Genomic DNA, 20,456 nt, shown 5'->3' with positions numbered 1-20,456 from the left:
AAAAAGAATTACCCACGAGCCCTGTCTCTGACCCACCAGGTGGGTACGTGAGTCCTAACAGGTCTACGTTTAAAACACCCACAAGTCTACTTCCTACTGACCCCATCCGTTGTTCAAGGTTGGGCCACCCCAGCTCTTGCTGAGCAGTGCTAAGCTTTCTAACCAACCTCCTAAGGTCCAATCAACTCCCCTCCAAATGCTTCTTAGAGGTAAAGAAACCTCTGGAAAAACAGAAGGATTTAGATAAAGATTCTGAAAGCAGAATTTCTCTACCACAATACTGCAACCATTCAGCCATTCTATCCACTGCACCTCCCCGAAAGACACAGTTGTGAGTTTATTATTCTAAAGACCCTCGGAACAGGAGGCAGTTTCCAGTGACAAGGGAGGGTTAACAGCCCAGATCCTTGCACACTGCTTTATTAACAACAGAAGCCTGCGGGCTTCGGAAAGTTCCAGGGTAATTTGGAGCTGAGGGTGCACAGTCACGCAGTGCGCAGAAAGGCAGGAATTGAAATATCTAGAAACTCACAAAAATGAATGCCGCCAGCTGCTCCCGGGAGGTGGAGAGAGGGAGCCCTGAGAGCTATTTCTGTGCCTGACAGAAAGTGGGGGTAGGCACTTCCTGAATCCTGCCTAAAATTAACAGCTTTACAGGAGCGGGGAAGAGGAAAGACGTGGTGAAAAGTTTTACTTTACAATTCAAAATCTTGAGGTAGGGACTCAAATGCTTCGTGATGGGTTTTGGCCCTGCTGATGAAAACGTAGCTGAAAAAAGAAGAAATGGGGGCTTTACCAGGAAACCTGCCCTCCAGAAGTAGCCTCACAAAAACAAAGCCAGCGGTTTGATGAGAACGTTCTTCTCCTCAAGGAACACGAAGCCATGTCTCAATGAGAGGAGAGAAGGCGCGTGCACAGCGACACTGGTGCGGTGGCCAGCAGGCACAGGCTTTAACACCACACATGAGCTAAGCGCCTGTCCCGTGTTCTAGGGGCCCGGACTCATGGACACACGTGCTGACAACATGAAGGGGTAGCGTCTGGGCTGGGGGGCGGGGCAGCACAAGGCAGAGCGGGGTGTCTGGAAGTGTGGTGGGCACAGGGCTACAACCCCCGTCCTGAAGACGAGGCCTGCAGAAGTCTCTCCTAGCCTGACAGGGATGGTTATGTCCCAGCAGGGGTGGGCTCCCAGTTCCTCTCCCACCCTGAACTCAGGCTCTGGAAGACAATGGAGGGAATGGGCCATAGAGAGGAGTCGTCAGGAACAAGATCCCACTAGGAACCACACTCAGAGCCAGAGCGTAGTCTCCCAGCCAGAGCCGGGGCCCAGGATGGCCAGAATGCCCCAGAGAAAAGCTTCTGCACAGATGACACTGCTAGATGCCAGGGCAGGTGGCATCCATGTGGAAAATGACCGCCGTAGAAATTTTAAAAAGATGCACTGCATTTGGTGTCTAAACATTCAAAGAGAACAGGCAGCTCTGCAGTTCCCCGACTGCAGCACACCTTCCTCCTCCACCTCGGCCGAGGGAAGGGGAAGGACAGACCACTTGGGAGAGCAGTGGAGGAAACCACACTCATTAAGACAAGTGGATTTCTAACCTGAACAGAGCCAGGGTCAGGGTCAGAGACGAAGAGCTGTGATTCAGAAGGAGCACGCGGTGCCACGGAGCAGGGGAGAGGCCCCGATGCCGCCCAGCCCAGAAGCTCAGAGGTGAAGAGGCCCTGGATTGAGAAGCAGGGAGAACCCCAATGAGCCTGGAGGAGGGGGTGACAGGATAATGGGGGAAAGCATAGATGATAGATTTTGAGCAGTTCAAAAACTGAATGGTGGTCTGAAAAAAGAGGTAGTAAGAAAAACATGTCAGAAAAAGGAAATCACTGAACAGGATGTGAGCTCACACAGGGGAATGCAGTTTGGGGTCTTCTAGAAAGAGGCCATGGGCTCCTGCAGATGGCTGCCAGAGTCAGTGGAAAGAGCATCTGGGGCCAGATGTGTGGAGGAGGGAGGCTTTCCCTGTGACCAGAGCTGATGGGCAGGGGGTGCTGGAGCCCAGCGGGACATTTTCAGGAATGTTTCAAGCTGATTAATGTCAGGCTGGTAGCTTGGAAGCCGCCGGGAGGAGGGGAGGTATATTCACCAGGGAAATCAGCAAAGGCTGCCAATCAAACTGCTACACCCCCAGCAGGGTATAAACCCTCATCCACACACTGCCAGCCAGAACCTGTTTCAAGAGAAGCGTGAGTAAAAGCGATCATGGCCACCGCACAGAGGCTGAATGGCAGAGTCCACACACACGAAGTACAGAAGGCCAGGCCCAGGTGAGGGAGAAGGCGGAGGCCGGGGAGGCATCTGTACCTGCTCATCAGGGGCTTGTGGGAAGTCACATCAGAAGCCCAAGACCACGCAGGCGGGGACACCTGCAGCACCCAGTTCTGCCCCAGGCCCGGACACCACGGCTGCAGCAGTGTGACCCAGGACTACGGAAGTCCTCCGTGGGGTGAGCCAAGGCAGCCTGAGCCTGTACAAATGCAGGAGGCTGGGGGGAGTAGAGAGAAGGGCAGCCAGTCAGGGGATAGGTCACAGAGCTGGTCAGAACCCAGGCAGCATGGAGCAAGAGGCACTTGGATTCCAGTGTCAGAAAATATTAAGCCCATGGCTCTGCCATTAGCCATATGCAACCAGTTTCAGGTGGGTCCACGCTGCGTCTGAGGCACTAATTAAGCCCACTAAATGGAATTGGTTTGCTTAAAAGGGCAGATCACGGCCAGGCACGGTGGCTCACGCCTGTAATCCCAGCACTGGGGGAGGCTGAGGCAGGTGGATCACGAGGTCAGGAGTTCGAGACCAGCCTGGCCAAGATGGTGAAAGCCCGTCTCTACTACAAATACAAAAATTAGCTGGGCGCGGTGGTGAGCGCCTGTACTCCCAGTTACCCGGGAGGCTGAGGCAAGAGAATTGCTTGAACCTGGGAAGTGGAGGTTGCAGTGAGCTGAGATCACGTCACTACACTCCAGCCTGAGTGACAGGGCAAGACTCTGTATCCAAAAAAAAAAAAAAAAAGCAGATCCTATTGTCAGAAGAAAATTTAGAAAATATATCTACTTTCCTGTCATTTGACAGGTAATAAATAAAATGCATAGTGATTTATGCTAGCAGTAGGCAACATTTCATGAAATAAATCTACTAGTCAGTACCACAACTGCAGAAAGAGGGGTTTCCAACAACTGACACTGTAGACATCTACGGTGATTTTTAATAAAATTATGCAAATTAAGGTATTAAAAAGAGAAAGGAGCTCTACTGCAGAAGCCACCAGGCCCTGTGCTTGCAAGCCTGTTGAATTCAGTTCTCAGCAGTCCTCTGGGTAGGGGCTAATTCCTGTTTTATAGAGGAAGAAACTGAAGCCCAAGGTCACATGGCTTAGACAAAGCAGAGTCAGGATGCAGACCCAGGTCTGCTATTCATTCCTCTCTTTTATGAGTCCTCCAAGTTTCGGGAGCTGCTTCTGAGAGCCACACATGCAAATTTCCATTTTGTACTTCTGTTTCCCCAAAGAAGCCAGGCAAGAGAAAATACGTAATTATCTCGTACAGCGTTTCAGGTATGGAATGGAACACACACACACACACACACTCTCTCTCTCTCTCACAAACACACACATCCTTACACACATTCACACTCACACACATTCTCTCACACTCACACATTCACACACTCACATACACATTCTCACACACCCACAAACTCACACTCACACATACTCACACACACGGAGCAGGAAATGTTCACCAGCATGCTCTTGTTTTGTTTTTGTTTACATTTGTTCGATGTGTGCCCATGGACGCCTGGCCTTGCTGCTTTGTCCCCTGCCCCTCAAGCTACATGGGGCTCCCTTCAGGACTGGGCTCCCCACCCTAGTCTATCTGACCCAGTCGGGCAGTGACTCAAACATTCATTACTGTCACCATGTGGCATCTGTTTTGAACTCAAGGGCCTCATCTTCTCTGGGTGTCCCACTCTGTCATCGGAGCCTGACTGCATGAGGTCAGCTGACCCCTTTTCTCCTCCGTGACCCCTGGCAGACACCCGACAACATCCCGTGGGGTGGGGGTAGGGGACGAACCTTAACCAACAGCAGGCTTGCCCAAATTATTTCAAGCAATGGAGGGTCTGCAGGGAGAGATTCTTTCTCAGGTTAGAACTGGTCTACAGACACAGAGGTGGGGTTCAGAAAAAGATCTCCAGGGCACCTCAAAAGCCCTAACTTAATCAAACACACTTGCAGCCACGGTGTGCCCTTGCCAAAAGCCTCCTACCCTCCCAGGCAATCGTGGTGCCATGGAAAGTTACCCTCACTTCACAGATGCCGAGTCAAGGCAGACAGGCCTGGCCTGAGCCACGTGCAGGATGCAGGGGCCCACATTCTCCCTCCGGCTGCACCTTGTGGCCTCCTGCCTGGGAGACAGACACAGATGGCAGCTGCAAAGCTGCTAATTAGGTTACCGGCCTCACAGGTAAACGATGTGGCTAATAGGAGCAGATTCATTCCAGGTATGTGTGGTTTTATCTGTTACAGCGCAATGTGGAATGAAAACTGATGACTCAGAGAAAACACAGGATAGATTTTTAAATTATATTATTTATTTAAAACAAGTGTGTTGTTTCAAAAGATTACAATTCTGTTTTGGCCTCTTTTGGGGGCAGGGCTAGGACTTTCTACACAAATATAGCTTAAACTTACACCATACTAAAAAACAAACTGGCATTGCACAGCAAGAACCACACGCATAACCAGACAGCCAACATGGTCCCATCAGCCTGGTCAAAGGTCATTACCGGCCTGTTTCCTCTGGGGTAAAACGGTGAACCCAGTGACTTCTCAGCCTATGGAATGCCAGCAGGGTCACCATAAAGCCCTGCTGACGCCAAGACAGTGCAAGGAGCAGAGCCCCACAGAGCAAGGCCCCAAGCTGCTGGCTGCTGTCACCCGGCTGACGTGCTTCCTTATTTACAGTGACTTAGTCTTGCTGGCCACCTTCGAGTCCAAGAAAGACCCAGAAGTCCACAATCAATGTCCCTGATTGGGGCTCAGATTATTTCGGGTTTAGAAACCTTAATTCTTTTTTTTTTTTTTTGAGAGGGAGTGTTGCTCTGTCATCCAGGCTGGAATGCAGTGACACAATCTCAGCTCACTGCAACCTCAGCCTCCCAGGTTCACGCAATGCTGCCTCAGCCTCCCGAGTAGCTGGGACTACAGGTGCATGCCACCACACCCAGCTGCATTTTGTATTTTTAGTAGAGATGGGGTTTCACCATATTGGTCAGGCTGGTCTCAAATTCCTGAACTCGGGTGATCCACCCACCTCGGCCTCCCAAAGTGCTGGGATTACAGGCGTAAGCCACCACGCCCAGCCTAGAAACCCTAATTCTTTTGTGCAAAGTGTAACTGTGCTGACAAGAAAAGCCACACATGGCTTGCACACTTAGAGAATGAGCCTAGAGCCCATGCTGTGGCTTTGGCTGACAGGATTCACACAGTGGGGCCACTCCCCAGGCTCTGGGAGTCAGGAATAATAGTTCCCAGTAGAAAAAGAGACACAGGTATAAACATGCCTCTATTAAGATGTTATATGTAAAGTGACTTTCTAATTAAGATAAGTCAAAAAAGATTGGTGAAGACAGCCTACCAGAAAAGGGATCTTACAGGAAAAGGAATAAGTGTCCTCAAAAAGAGCAGAATTTAAGGATGCTTCATGGTTCTTCTGATAGTGACGACTAGCAAAAAAGAAGAAAGACATGGAAGCCACCGATCAGCACCTACCTTCAGCAGGTGAATGGAGGGTAAACTGGCACATCCATACAACAGAGTCTTATTTAATGGAAAAGAAATGAGCTATCAAGCCAAGAAAGGACAGGGAAGAAATTTAAATGCATATTACCAAGTGAAGGAAGCCTATCTGAAAAGGCTACATATGTATGATTCCAAGCCTATGACATTCCGGAAAAGGCAACACTGTGAAGACAGTGAAAAGATCAGCAGCTGCCGGGGGAGAGGGGCAGCAGATTTCCAGGGCAGTGACACTACTCCGCACGATACTGTCACGGTGCATGTAAGCTATGATGCACCTGTCCAAACCCATGAAATGTACAACACCCAGAGTGAGCCCTAATGTAGACTGTGGCCTCATCAATACTGGCTCATCAATTCGAATAAGCATGCTGTTCTGGTGCGGTAATGCTGACAGCAGGAGAGGGTCTATGTCTCTGTGCCTGAATATGTGTGCGTGTGTATGTGTAAGCGCGTGTGTGTGAGCCCTCTGTTCTTTCCCGTCAATTCTGCGGCAAACCTGAAACTGCTCTAAAAATAACGTCTACTAGTTTTAAAAACAAATTTAAAAGCTATCAAACATTAAAACACACACACATACACACACACACACACACACACACACACACGGCAAACATAGGTGGAGACCTGCAATCATCTGGCAGAATTGGACTCCACTTGGTCCTGTGGGGCTGTAGGCAGAAGCTCCCTGCGGACAGCATGCTCCATCTGGGCCCAGCTCTGTGCACAGCCAAAAGCTACACTCAGGAAATGTCTAATGAACTGGCGGGCTTAAAAATTAACTGCCTCCGCCCTTAGAGCAAGAGGTGAGGAGGGAGGAGAAGAGACGCCCATGTAAACATTTACTGAGACAGCAGAGAGAGGCAGAGCCCGTGCTGGCGGCATGAGCTGGGGCAGGGCCACCACAGGCTTGGGCAAGAGGGGCAACTGCTCAGTCCCAGCCCTGTCACCTGAAAGAGGGAGCAGAACAAGCCTCCTCAGAGAGAAGTGTGATGAGTAAACACAGAGCACATCTAAAGCTATCGGCAGGGTCCTGCAGATCCCTCAACAGTGCTGGCTGAGAGGCATTCCTTCCTCACAGGCTGGACATGGAGAGATGTATCTCCCGACACCCCTAAAAATCCCATGCTCGGATGAAGAAGCTGAGTTCAGTGGGAGTAAGCATTCGGCCTGAAGCTTTTGTAGAGGGTACAAATAGGGTCAGGAAAGAGAGAAACCCACAAACAACAAAAGAGCTTTTCTATACAGGGCCAGGATTTTCCTTTCGGTTATGAAAAATGTATTGGTCCTGGCTGGGCTCAGTTGCTCACACCTGTAATCCCAGCACTCTGGGAGACCGAGGCAGGCGGATAACCTGAGGTCAGGAGTTCAAGACCAGCCTGGCCAACATGGTGAAGCCCCGTCTCTACTAAAAATACAAAAAAAAAAAAAAAAATTAGGTGTGGTGTCACATGCCTATAATCCCAGCTATTTGGGAGGCTGAGGCAGGAAAATCAATTGAATGCGAGCGGTGGAAGTTGCAGTGAGCCAAGATCGCACCACTGTATTCCAGCCTGGGTGACTGAGGGAGAATCTGTCTAAAAATAAATAAGTAAATAAATAAATAAATAAAAATGTATTGGTCCTTGTTACTAACAAATTCAGATTATTCGTTCCTAGCGAAATACCATATGAAAAGAGCCCACCGCTTACACCTTTTGGGGACTCAAAGCAGACACCCCAAGCTTAAATGCTGTGGCAGTGAGCTTCACCGGATTCGGTCCCTCCACCAAGAGCCCAGAGAGCACCAACCCTGCTGAAGGCGGGGACCAGTTTGCAGCCTCCAGGCCCTGCCTCCAAGGCCATCGCGCTGGCAGGAAAGACAGCCCCCTGCCCTGAGCAGAGCGCAGCTGGCTGGTGGGACGCTGGAGAGTGGAGGCTCTGGGGCCGTAGACAGGGTAAATTCTGGACAGGGAGATGAGACAGGCCCAGAGAATGCAGCAACCGAGAGCTCAGGGTCAGCAAAGCCGCAGCTCCCACAGCCTCCCTCCTTGTGCACGGGTGAGGAGGTCCAACACAGAAGCACACAGCTATGACAGCCGAGGCTCCTGCAGGGCTGCAAAGAGCTGTGGGAATTGGGGAGAGATACTGCCCCTGCTCAGCATCTCTTGGGAGGGCTGGGAGTCTCAGACAAGATGCCACAAATGAAGGATGGGCAGAGCCTGCAGGGGGAAGAAGAGACCTGAGCCATGAGGGAGTCAGAGAATTCTCAGGCATCCTTCATGAGAGAGAAACAGAGACGCAGCCCAGGAGAAGTGAACCCCAAGCCAAGCGCGAGAGACGCCTGACCCGTGTTTTAGAGAAGCTGGCCCTGGAGCTGGAGTTCCCAAGAGGCACAGTAGGTTCTGTAGGCATATGAGTAAGGTGAGCTAGTCACCCATGCGAACCTCGGCTCCATTTCTGATACGTGAAGATGGGAAAGCACCAAAAAGAACACGTGGAACAGCAAAAATCAGAGTCTGAAATGCAACACCGAGGAATTCTGGGCCTCAGAAGCTATAAGACAATAGGTAAGTTATTTCACCTCCCCGGGTCTCAAGGGTTTTCATCAGACAATGGGGAGAGGGGGCTGGACGGGTCAGTCCCTGGGACCCAGCAGGCCTGTATCCCACTGCACGGCAGCAGTGGCTCTTATGCAGAGAAGAGAAGTGGTCTGAAATGAAGGTTAACTGCCAGATGGAAGTTAATGGTTAGTCAGACCACTGAGCGTCTGTAGATACTCAGCATGAATGTCTAGAGACAGTTTCTGAAGAAGTCATAAACTTTAGGTCCTGTGTTTACCATGGCAGAGGACCAAGTCTTTACCCTAGGCCTGTCTGGTGGAAGTGACAGGGTTCCCGCATCAACTGCAGCCAGGACATGGGGATCCCCGATGGGAGAGGCCAGCAAAGGCCCTCGGGGTAGCAGGCGATGAGAGCAGAGGCGGGTTCCCGCTGACATCCCCGGGACCTCCTGTAGTCTCGGCTTAAAAAGAGCAGCAAGCCTGTCACAAAGTTCTCTCCCTCAAGCAGCAAGCTGGAGAGTGAGGGAAGGCTCCTGGCTTGCCACCTGCCCAGGTGGAGCACCAGGACAGGGGAAGAAGAGGCCGTCTGCAGGAGCCAAGAGGCTGGACAGAGGCTGGGACCTCGCTCCTCTTGCTGCATTCCCCTTCTACAGACTCAAGAAGTGCAGGCAGCACCAGCACTCCTGTACTTTATATCCAAGAATGGTGCGAACTGAGATGTGCCCAGAGACAGGAACGGCGAGCCGGATCTTCGCAGCCAGGCTGTGAAAGTTGACGATGAATGAGCCAAGGCGTCTGAGAGCATGGGAGCCCAGATGGCAGGAGGTTCTGTGTTTTTCCTGGATTAAAGGAGGCACTGCGCATCGGGACGCCCTGCAGGGCGTCTTCTCAACATTACTCCCATGCATGTTTCCCTTGCTAACTCCCGTGTGTGTTCCCTACGGGGTGTCTTAAGTTTGCAAAAACATTATCTGAAGGTCCATTCCACCTCTGGTGATTCAGGATGACACTCGATACCCTACACAAAGTGCAACTCTTAAGGAGCAGACACGTCTGCAAGTAGGCAGAGGCAGAAGGGGCATCTCACCAGAGGCAACGTTTACAGGTTTCAGGGATGGTATTACCAGGCCTCCACCTGCTCCCCCAAGCTCCACAGAACCTGCCCTTCATTTCCTTTAGGGGGACACTACCTGCCACCCTTTCCTCCCCCTTCTCCCCTCACCAACATCTGCTTTCCTAAAACGGCTTCATTTCTCCTACTTCCTTTTTCACTCTTGCCAGTAAGTCAAGTGATAGCCAGGAAAGAAGCAAGTCATGAATCCCACACAGCTCATGCGGCTCAAATGAATAAGCACAACATTCCAGGAAGCAAAATATTTGAAATCCCAAAGTTTCAAGTGACTGTACATAAATTATTTGACTGCCCTAAAACTTATATAATAAGTATTATCATTACCAATAGCTAAGAGAAAGTCATTTTTCTGTTTATTATGGAAAACTATTGGCTGGGCTTGGTGGCTCATGCCTGTAATCCCAGCACTTTGGGAGGCTGAGGTGGACAGATCATCTGAGGTCGGGAGTTTGAGACCAGCCTGACCAACATGGAGAAATCCCGTCTCTATCAAAAATAAAAAATTAGCCAGACGCGGTGGCACATGCCTGTAATGCCAGCTACTCGGGAGGCTGAGGCAAGAGAATCGCTTGAACCCGGGAGGCAGGGGTTGCAGTGAGCCAAGATTGCACCATTGCACTCCAGCCTGGGCAACAAGAACAAAAAGAAAGAAAACTATTATTCATGTTTTTTATGCAGGAAGAAAGTAAGGCTCAGGGCCTATCTAAGTCCACGTAGGCTGCTATAACAAAATACCGGGAAGGTTATAAACAATAGAAATGCATTTCTCATGGTTCTAGAGCTGGGAATTCTAGAATCAAGATCAAGGCACCAGCAGATTCAGTGTCTGGTGTGGGCCCTTTTCAGGGTTCATAGAGAGTGCCTTCTTACCATGTATGCACATGGCAGAAGGGATAAGGGATCTCTCTGGGGTCCCTTTCATAAAGGCACTACAGGTATTGATTGACTTACGACCTATGAAACTTACAACCATTCGACTTTATGACTACAATCGCTAGCCACGACTGCGCTGCGTCTGGCAGCGCAAACATTGCCCAGCTGGGCGTACGACAGTGCGGACCAGCTTCCGGCAGCACTACCATCTCCGCGTGCATATAGCCTACTCAACTTATGACCAAATCGTGTTACGACCGATCTTTCGGAACCAATCGTGGTCGTAAGTCGAGCACTAGCTGTAATCCTGTTTATGGGTATCCACCTCATTACCTGATCACCTCTCCAAGGGCTCCTACTTCCAACTACCATCACCTTGGGGGTCAGGTTTCAACACGGGAATTTGGGGGAGACACAAACATCGAGACCATAGCAAGGGGGAGTAGAAAGGCTTCGGAAGAGCAAAAGCCCCACTGGGATCCAAGCCCAGGTCTCTGCCTCCATACACCCACTGAGCTTCATGGCCTGGCCTGAGAGGACACACTGTCTAAGGGCTCAGGAACAGAGTAACAGCACTCTTTTGGGGTTTCTCAAAATGTTCCAATGATGGCTCTGCCTCCCTGCCTGAGCCCCCAGCTGCTGTCTCAGTCCCCATTTCTGCAGGATGGTTCCTCCACATCTTCAGTGCCACAGAAGGAGCTCCGAGGTCCTGGACCAGAGGAGCCTGTGACCATTTCACTGACAGCAGCAGTTCAACGGCTGTGGCCTTTAGCACCATCACACACCAGCCACATGCTCCAGGGCACGGACAGAGCTCGTGGACACGGGAACAAGTGCTCCCACACAGAGGGGAGCACCGTCGGGGGTTTAACACAGCACACGCTACCACCCAGTCTCAGGTCTGGCGTGAGACCCAACCCTATGTGCTGAACCAAGGCTTCTAACTCTCCTGAGCAATCTGAGCACAGTGTCTAAGGAGCCCATTGGGCGATATATGTAAACAAAGTAATCAAAGACTCAAAACCCGAATGCAATAATGTGGGAGAAGCCACAGCCACATTCAGTTCCTGGAAGATCGAGCCGCTCCCCTGGCTGCGTACCCTGCAGGAGCCGCTGAGGAGCTGTGGCCCTCATATCCCCAACAACGCCGGCATTATTTTTGGAATGAGAAGGTGCTTTGTTATTGCCAGGGACTTTCTCTTCTGAGGTTCAAAGCTGAATTATAAAAAAAAAAAAAAAAAAAAAAAAAAGAACACGGATATATTTCTCCGCACAGTGATCTGATAGGAATGAGTTTATCCATCCCTCAGCAAACTGCCAATTGCTGCCGTTAGAAATTCCATATTCAGTGATACGTAAGGCTTTTGGAATACACTTCAAACCAAAGAATCCAATCCCTTCGGCAGCCAGCGACAGGCCCCATTTAAGACATGGAAGGAACAACAGCAGGCTCATCTCCGCAGCTACGGCTCAAAAGTGGCTGGGCCCACAACACAGTCAAGACAAGCACCCCACCTCCTCCTCCTACCCCGGAGCCCACACAAGGTGCAAGCCATGCGGACAACAGCCACCACACAACAGGGGTGAGGGACACATTCCAGTCCTCCTCGGGGAGGGGGAACCGCTCCAGGTCTGAAATACTCCCCCAGAGGGGCCATCTTCCCTGCTTACCACCGCGTTCAGGAGCACCGCTCCCACACCCCTAAAGGTGCTCAGCACCTCAGGAAAGGAGCCTATCTGTGCACAAAAAAACCTCAAATACACGGTCGGAAATCAGCTACGCCTAGGAGTGTGTGAACAAGAAACGCCTACCTCCTCTGGAAAAGGGGAAGCCTTCTCCAGAGCAGGACAGAAAGCAAGAGCAGAAACGCTCCACACAGCCCCCAGGAAGCCGGAGAAGTGCACCCCGCGTGACATCTGGCAGAGGCAGCCAGCAAGAAGGTGTGGCCAGGTCACAGAGGCTGCTGGTCTGGAGTTTAGGAAGGGGGCAGCAGGGCCCTGTGTCAGCCTCTCTGCTCCTGCACGTGCTCAGCATTCTCCATAATGAAGACTTCACAAAGAAAAGTCTCTTGGGAAAAAAGAAATAGAACTGTACTAGTCTAGTTCTTCAACTTTGCGTGTGTGTGTGTGTGTGTGTGTGCGTGTATGAGCATGTTTTTGTGCGCACACATATGCATGTGCGTGTGTTTCTGTGTATGCATGTGTGCGTATTTATGCATGTGTGTGTTTGTATATCCCTGAGATGGGGAGGGTCAAGGAAACCAGCTCCCCTAGTCCTCACATGAAAAACACTCACATGCAGTGAGCTCATGGTAACGTGAAGTCCACTTCCAGCACAGCGGAGCCCAAGGCAGGGCTGGAAATGATCAAAACACTGACCCATGAGCTCTGTAACAGTAGCAAAATCCCAAGACTCTAAAACTCCTCCTCCCTGGACCTACAGCCATGCGGACAACCTGTCAGAACACCTACAGAGCCCCCATAGGGGGCAAGGCCGAACAGCAGGTGGGGCAAAACACTGCAGCCCCAACTGCAGACCCAAATCACACCTGGGCATTCCGTGGGTACAGCCACCATCCCCAGGAGATCTGAAGGTGCAGGCACCACGTGCTTCTTCCTTGGGGTGTCTGTCACTTCCCACACGGCACTTCCAGGCCACCTCACTTCCCCATTCACTGAAACCATAAACCTAAAAGGACATAGTCAAGCCTCCTTCGGTCATGGAGGCCATCAGGCTATTTAACCTCTCCAGGGACTGACAAACTCAGCATCGGGGAAGCTGGAAAGGATAACATGGGGAGAGAAATGCCAGTTACAGGTGATGGGGGGATGGAGGATGTAAACCACCTTGCCAACTATGTACCTATGCCAACAATCCTGCATGATCAGCACATGTATCCCAGAACCTAAAATTCAATTAAAAAAAAAAAAAAACTCAGCATCACTAAACCTTACTCCAGGGTTCCAGGTTTCCCTGGCACCTGAAAACCCCAATCCATCTATATACAACCATTTTCAAAATGAGGCCGGAAAATTCTCCAGGCCAGGGGAATGCCCTGGACCTCCCAGCTCCTGCCCTCTCTGCCCTGAGAGGCAGTATGACAAGCAGTGAGAAACCTGGGACCGGTGCCACTGAGAAAGAGCTATTGATGTAGCCAGGGGACAAATTATTGAATTCTTATCTGAAATCAAATTCTTAAGAATTATTTTCTATAATTGGAACCATGGATTTCAAAGCCCTTTGATTTATTCTGGAGATGAAAAGTATACACCATATCGAAAAGCAGCTACCAGCCCCGGCTTTCCTCAAGAGTTTTCTTTCCGTGGCCGCAGTCCAAAGCGGCACCCCCCACTGCCCCGCCACCAACACATATCATTGAATGAAGGCCAACTCAGTTATAAAGAGTCCCATGGGAAGTTAACGGAATGCTTACCTTGGCTTCACATTTCTTGTGGCAGGAAAACTTGCAGGCTGGAAAAAAAAAAAGAGAGAGAGAATGTGTGTGGAGCAGTCTCTCTAGCAAGAATTCTTACATTTCCAAACCCTCTCAATCCTTCAGAGTCTCTGGCTCTCTCTGGCACGAGGGAGATTGTTACTTATGACGCACGGCAGTGTGGACAGAAGGCAGTGTGGACAGAAGGCAGTGTGGACAGAAGGCAGTGAGGACCTGGTGTGCAAGAGCCGAGTTACAACTGCTGTCTGTTAGCAATAGCTCGGATGGCTCAGGTGGGGATGTCTCGGGTGGGAATGTCTCGGTGGGAATGTCTCGGGAGCAGGGTCATGAGCAGATTGGTTTTTCAAGGAGTATATGCATCCAGCCAAACTGGATTCCTAAAGAATAGTGAGCTTCAGCAGCAGAAAGCATTCCTGTGTGCCCAGAAATTACAGCTGATCCCTAAAAAAAGAAAAGACACTGGAAAATGCCCCTTAAGAATCAGAATTTAAGGTATCCATGAAAGACAGGATTGGAGCCTTTAAATTTGTGAGAAAGTTGTGCATCTGATTTCAGAACTGCTTCCACTTCCGGCCAACCTGAGAATTGACTGTCAGAATAAATTCATGTCTAAATTCCTACAGGAGAATCCTTCCACAGGGGCCATTGTGTGAATGGATGAGTCCTATGTCCCTTCAGGGGCCCTAACAATGCCACGCAGAGCTGGAACCAATGCGGATTTCACAGGCCCTCTCGCCCAGAGGCTGCAGCTGTGATGAGGAAGCATAAACCTCCCCACCACCACCGGCATGCTGCAGGCGGGCCTTGGAGGAAAGGGAGAAAGAAATGAAGCCACAGCACCGAACAGTCCCAGCACGGTCTCCTGTGCCAGCTCCAAGGAAAGGTCCAGTACATTCCTTCTCTTCCCCCATGTTTGCCAGCCCACAAGGACAACTGTGGGAGGAGGAAAGAGACCTGGATTGGGGTAACAGTGACTGGGGACGCCAATCCAGGCTCTGCCCTTCTAGCTGGGTCTCTTGTTTCCTCCCACAGAGCTATCATGGGTCAAAAGGAATCCTTCAAGTCACCCTGCTTTGAAACTAGAAAGCAATGTCCACAAGCAGAAGTGTGTGGGACCAGAGACCAAGGCCTCAGAAGTCAGGGAGAGGGACCCCACATCCCGGCTCTGTGTGTCAAGGCCCTGTGAATTCAACCAACGTCTCACTCCCCATCCTGCACTCTGTTTTCTATGATCTACCCAAGTCAAAAAGGTTTGTGTAGGGTTGAATGAGGATAAAACAGATAAGGTCACTTGCCCACTTTCTGGCTGTTATTCGAACTCCAGTTACAGTTAGGTTGTTAATCTATGTATGATCTATTTTTTTGAATTGCTGAACTGTCTTTCTATAGCTCTGAGGTTTGTGAGATTATTCACAAAAACATGTATTTATCCTACACCTTCTAATGGGAAAAACACACAAAGGTGATCAATGATTTTCAAATCAAGAGAGACTTGCCATTGGGAAACAAGGGGCTTCCACACAGGATTAAAAGTCCAGACAGACACCATCCCCGGCAGAGGCCAGCAAGAGAGACTGAGATAGGAAAACGGCAGTGGGCAGGCCTTTGGCCTCTGGCTGGGAGAGAGTCAGGGGAAGAATTCTGCCCACACATGTCGCAGCATGTCACAGGACCATGCCTGTGTGCAGCCCCCTCCCACAGTGAATCAGCTGAGCTATGTGACAGTACAACCTGGCAGAAGAGATGGCGTGTGATTTTTGTGGCCATAAGGCATTGTGCTTCTGCCCTGGTCTCCAGAATCACTTATTCTGAGGACAGCCAGACGCCATGTTGTGAGGACACTCAAGCAGCCCTGTGGAGAGGCCCCCGTGGAGAGGAACTGAGGCTTCCCACCAACGACCAGAAGTGTGCCACCTCAGAAGCTGGTCTCCAACCCCAGTCAAGCCTTCAGATGATGTAGCCTCTCCAGAGACCCTGAGCCAGAACTGCCCAGTCACCTATGTCCCAAATTCCTGATCCAGTGACACAGTGAGAGATAACAGATTCTTACTGTTACGTTAAGGCACTAACTTTGGGGGTCATTTGTCATGTAACAGGAATACAACGTGCCAACTAAACACAAAAAAGGGCCCCAGTCAGTGCAAGGGCAGCACTGGTATGATGTATCCATGGTAGGCGGCCTACTCGACCACCAGACAGCTATCGGCATTGCAGGGAAAAATCATTATATTCAATAACCATAGTGAAATCCTATCAACCGCCCATGAGCCAAGACTACAGTCCTGAGAGGCAGAGCCATTGTTTCTGAAATGTAGGCAAGTAACCCTCAGAGTTTTACAAATGTTTGCACTAGGACTTTACACTCAACTGCCAGCAGCATGGGTGATCCTCAGAGTAGCAAGTCCACTGTCAACCTGTCCGTGGTCCAGCTGTGGTCAGCACTGCACCAGGCAGTGTATGATATACTTCCCTGTATGTTACTGCGCTTGCTTCTCATAAGCACCTCTCAGGGAGAAACTGTAAGAGTGACTCAGACAAGCGGGCAGCCATGGTCTGTGAAGGCAGGACTCCAGCCCGTCTGTGCATCAAGTTCAGCGTTTTCAGCCAGTTGTACTCTCCCTGCCTTTCTGACATATTACCAAAAAAATGAATCAGACAGTGCCCAGGCCCAGCTTCCTATCCTGCCGCCCACAGAAGATGGCCCCCTGCCTGCCCTAACCCTGCCCATGCCAACCCCAGCTCCTCATTCATGCCATCCTGCACCCACCTCCTGGGCCCAGCTCAGCTGCCTCTGTGTCTGAATTCTCCACACTCTTCTGTGCCACTGATCCATCAGGATGGGTCATCACGGCGGGTCATCATAGCTTGTCATATCATGGTGATTTCCCTGTGTCCACCTCTCCTGATGGGCTGCAAGCTCATCAAGGGACGGCGTCTCTGTTGTGCATGACCGGGGTCTCACAATAGCAGCACTAACAGGAGTGACAAGCAGCTGACACACTCAACGCCTAAAAGCTTGAACTGCATGGGCATTACCAAATTTCCACCACACCCTAGAAAGAAGCTACCTGTCTTTGCCTGTTGTATCAATGTGAGGCTGGGGTTTATGGATGAGACTGAGGATTCATGTGCTGAGCAAATGTGTGCCAATCCTGACCTGTTCCAGGTCTGCTTTCAGAAGCCCATAGCCAGCAGGCCCACGCGCTGTGGAGACCTCATTACCTGATCGCCACTTAGGGACTCCGGGCTGCGAAGGTGCTGGCCACAAGGGAGACTCCAAAACAGCCAAGGAACTTCTCTCCAAATCCATCTCCAAAGCACACAGGCCCAAAAGACAAAATGTATGTATTCACTTTGACCCTCAGCCACACAGACTTGTGCCCTTTTTGGAATACCACTTGTGTGAGCTGGCAGCTAAAGCAGCCACCTTCTCAGGGAAGGTCATTTTTATTTGAAAGAACTCCTAGCAGACAAAATTTAGTTATTCAGACTCGAGTGCTTGTCATCTTCTCAAAAATTTAATGAGTCTGTAGTCATCAACCAATGTCAAAATTTGAGATTTCAAGTGAAAATCAGAATTTTAGAAGACCTGTACCCAGGCCTGGCGTGGTGGCTCACACCTGTAATACCAACACTTTAGGAGGCTGAGGCAGGCAGATCATTTGAGCTCAGGAGTTTGAGACCAGCCTGGCTAACATGGTGAAATCCCGTCACTATTAAAAATTCAAAAAATTAGCTGGGCATAGTGGTGCATGTCTGCAATCCCAGCGACTCAGGACACTGAGGCACAAGAATTGCCTGAACCCAAGAGGCAGAGATTGCAGTAAGCCAGGATCACACCACCGCACTCCAGCCTGGGTGACAGAGTGAGATTCTGTCTCAAAAAAAAAAAAAAAAAAAAAAAAAAAGACTTGTACCCATCACCAGAGCCTAACAACCCCAGGACATTTCTGTTAAAATCAATGATCATATTAACAAATGTAGGGATTTTCCTGAGACTGTATAACAAGCATGTCAACATTTAGAAGTTCTGTGTCATTGTCAGTGGACCAATAATTTCCAAATGGCCAGTGTGTGGTGTTCCACACTGGGTAAAAGATGCACTCAGAGTGCAAGATAGGCCAATGGATTTTAATAAAACAGAGTAGGAAAAGCTCTACCCATACAGTTTCAGATTCCACAGTGAAACTCAACTTTAAGCAACTGTCACTTGACTTTTAGTGTAGAATCAAAATGTAATATTCACGATGGCCTGAAAAGCCTATTAAAATGCTTCCTTTTCCAAGTAGGTATGTTTATGGGGCTACATTGTCTTCAACACTTCAAACCAAGCATTATGCAGAAAGACGGCATGCAGGAGGAGTCTGCAGGAGGAGTCAGCCTCTTGATTAAGGCTGCATAACAGAATCACAAAAAGAATGCCCCTCCTCTCATTTTGTTGTTTTGACATATGTTCATTTTAACATATAATGGATTTAAACATTCATCAATTTCCCTTTTCTAATGGGGTAAATCGTGATGAATATAAACCACACTGACAGGAGCCCTTTAGGGTCTTCCAGCAGCCCCGCAGTGGGTGCGAGGGCAACCCCGTTCATTCTCCTTGCCTGAGGCGCTCAGAAAGGGGTAAGGACCCAATTTTGACCAACAGAAAGGTAAGTGAACTCTCCCAGGGGCTTCTGGCGAAGGCCTCCCACTCCTATGAATGAAGTAAGAGAAGGAAAATACCTCTGCCTCTGGACCCTGCTCCTCTGAGCACGGAGCTGGACCCACAGGAAGAACCTGGAGAACTCGGGCTGCTGAACCAGGGCCCAGGCGCACCGCCCGGAGCCCGCCAGCCACTGCACCTGCCCCCAGCAGGAGAAGATCCGTGCCCGGCTGGCTGGAAGAGACTCCATCTGTGCACCCCGTGACTGGCTGCCATGGTGCCTCCCACGCAGCTCCACATGCTTTACATGCCTTGTTCCACCCATTCCCACAGGGACCAGAGAAAAAGGCACATTCTTGCTCCGTTGTACGAACAGCAAACTGAAGCACAGAGTGGAAACTGCCTGCCCTGAGTGGCAGAGCAGATTAAGTAGTGACATCAGCTGCCAGCCTGGCTCTACGTGGGCAGAGCTCACGTGCCAGAGCTGGACTGGAACACCCAGTGAGCTGGTGTGCAAAGGCACTCTGCCTGGTGCAAGAACTGGAGCTCCACATGCATGAGGCCACTAAAGCAAACAGCTACCACGAGCTACACAAGGACCAGGATCCGGTGTCCACAGACCGCAGGAGCTGAGAAAAGACGATGCTCACCCCATCCCCTCACCAAGTATCCGTGCCAGTCACGTTCTCTCTGACACCCATTTCCCCTTTTGTATTTAGGAGTAGAACAGGGTGATAGCCAAGATTCCTCTCTGCCATGAAAAAAAAATTTACCTAAGCAATAAAAAGATAAAACTATATATATATATATATATATATATATATATATATATATGTATATATATATGTATATATATATACATATACATATATATATATATTTCTACAAATAAAATATTAGATAGCTATTGAAAAATTATAATCTCAAGCTGTTTCACATGGGAAAGGTCTTATAAAAGGCAAGGCTGACACATAACACAGCACTCTATTGTATGTGATAAACTTTGGGAAAGACAGACGCACGCGGTGGCCTCATCCGTAGGAGAGAACCAACACTGGAGAGAGACAGGGCAATGCAGACCAGAGAGGAGGAGCCAGACAATAAAACTGGGAAAACTGGTTATCCCATGAAAATAATAATAATAGCAGAAATACCATGAATTTTAGATGCATCGATCACAGAACTGAATTCGGAATCGGAAAAGCAGAAATGAATATTAGAATAAAATGTCAGAGAACATCTTTGTGGTCTTGGAGAAGGGCAGGCATTCTAAAACAAGGAGCAAGGACAGGAACTCAATGAAAAGATGGGTAGATCTGAACAAACCAAACACGACAACGTCTGCATGACAAACGGGCCACAAACAGACTTAGACAAGCAACTGACTGGAATGTTTGCAGTGTGCAAAGTGGAAAGATAAGAAACTAACCTGTTCTGAGGACGAAAGTCCTTAGGAGCTGGCAAAAGCTCTGCCCAATATCACAGATAGTATACATCATATAGTGAATTCATAGAAATTTAAAACTTGATTTTTCCATTTTTTAAATTTTATTTATTTATTTAGTTACAGATGAGGTCTCACTCTGTCACCCAGGCTAGAGTGTAGTGGCATGATCATAGCTCACTGCAGCCTCAAATTCCCAGGCTCAAGCAATCCTCCTGCCTCAGCCTCTAGAGTAGCGGGACCACTGGCACATGCCACTGTGCAGGTCAATTTTTAAATTTTTTGCAGAGCTGGGGTTTGCTTTATTGCCCAAGCTGGTCCCTAACTCCAGGCTTCAATCCATTCTCCCGCCTCAGCCTCCCAAAGTGCTGGGATTACAGGCATAAACTACCTTCGCCACGCCCTAAAATAATCTAACTGTAAAATAAGCAATGAGCAAAAGATTTGAAAGGCTACTTTGTTAAGTAAAAAGAAATGCGACAGGCAGCTTTTGTGTATCTTTTTAGATGT

General features: G+C 49.5%; 1 protein-coding gene across 4 annotated transcripts in view; it reads right to left on the bottom strand.

Moving 5' to 3' along the window:
* Positions 1–20,456, bottom strand: part of TNS3 (tensin 3) — a 315,575-nt gene that overhangs the window by 220,347 nt on the left and 74,772 nt on the right. For all 4 annotated transcript variants that reach the window (XM_017500856.2, XM_037728608.1, XM_037728609.1 and 1 more), the window contains one exon: positions 13,834–13,871. The gene's annotated coding sequence lies outside the window, so the exon portion shown is untranslated. The remainder of the gene's footprint in view (positions 1–13,833; positions 13,872–20,456) is intronic.

The sequence above is a fragment of the Cebus imitator genome, unplaced genomic scaffold (genome assembly GCF_001604975.1).
Source record: "Cebus imitator isolate Cc_AM_T3 unplaced genomic scaffold, Cebus_imitator-1.0 Scaffold272, whole genome shotgun sequence".
Lineage (NCBI taxonomy): Eukaryota > Metazoa > Chordata > Mammalia > Primates > Cebidae > Cebus > Cebus imitator.
This window is presented reverse-complemented; position numbering and strand designations above follow the sequence as displayed.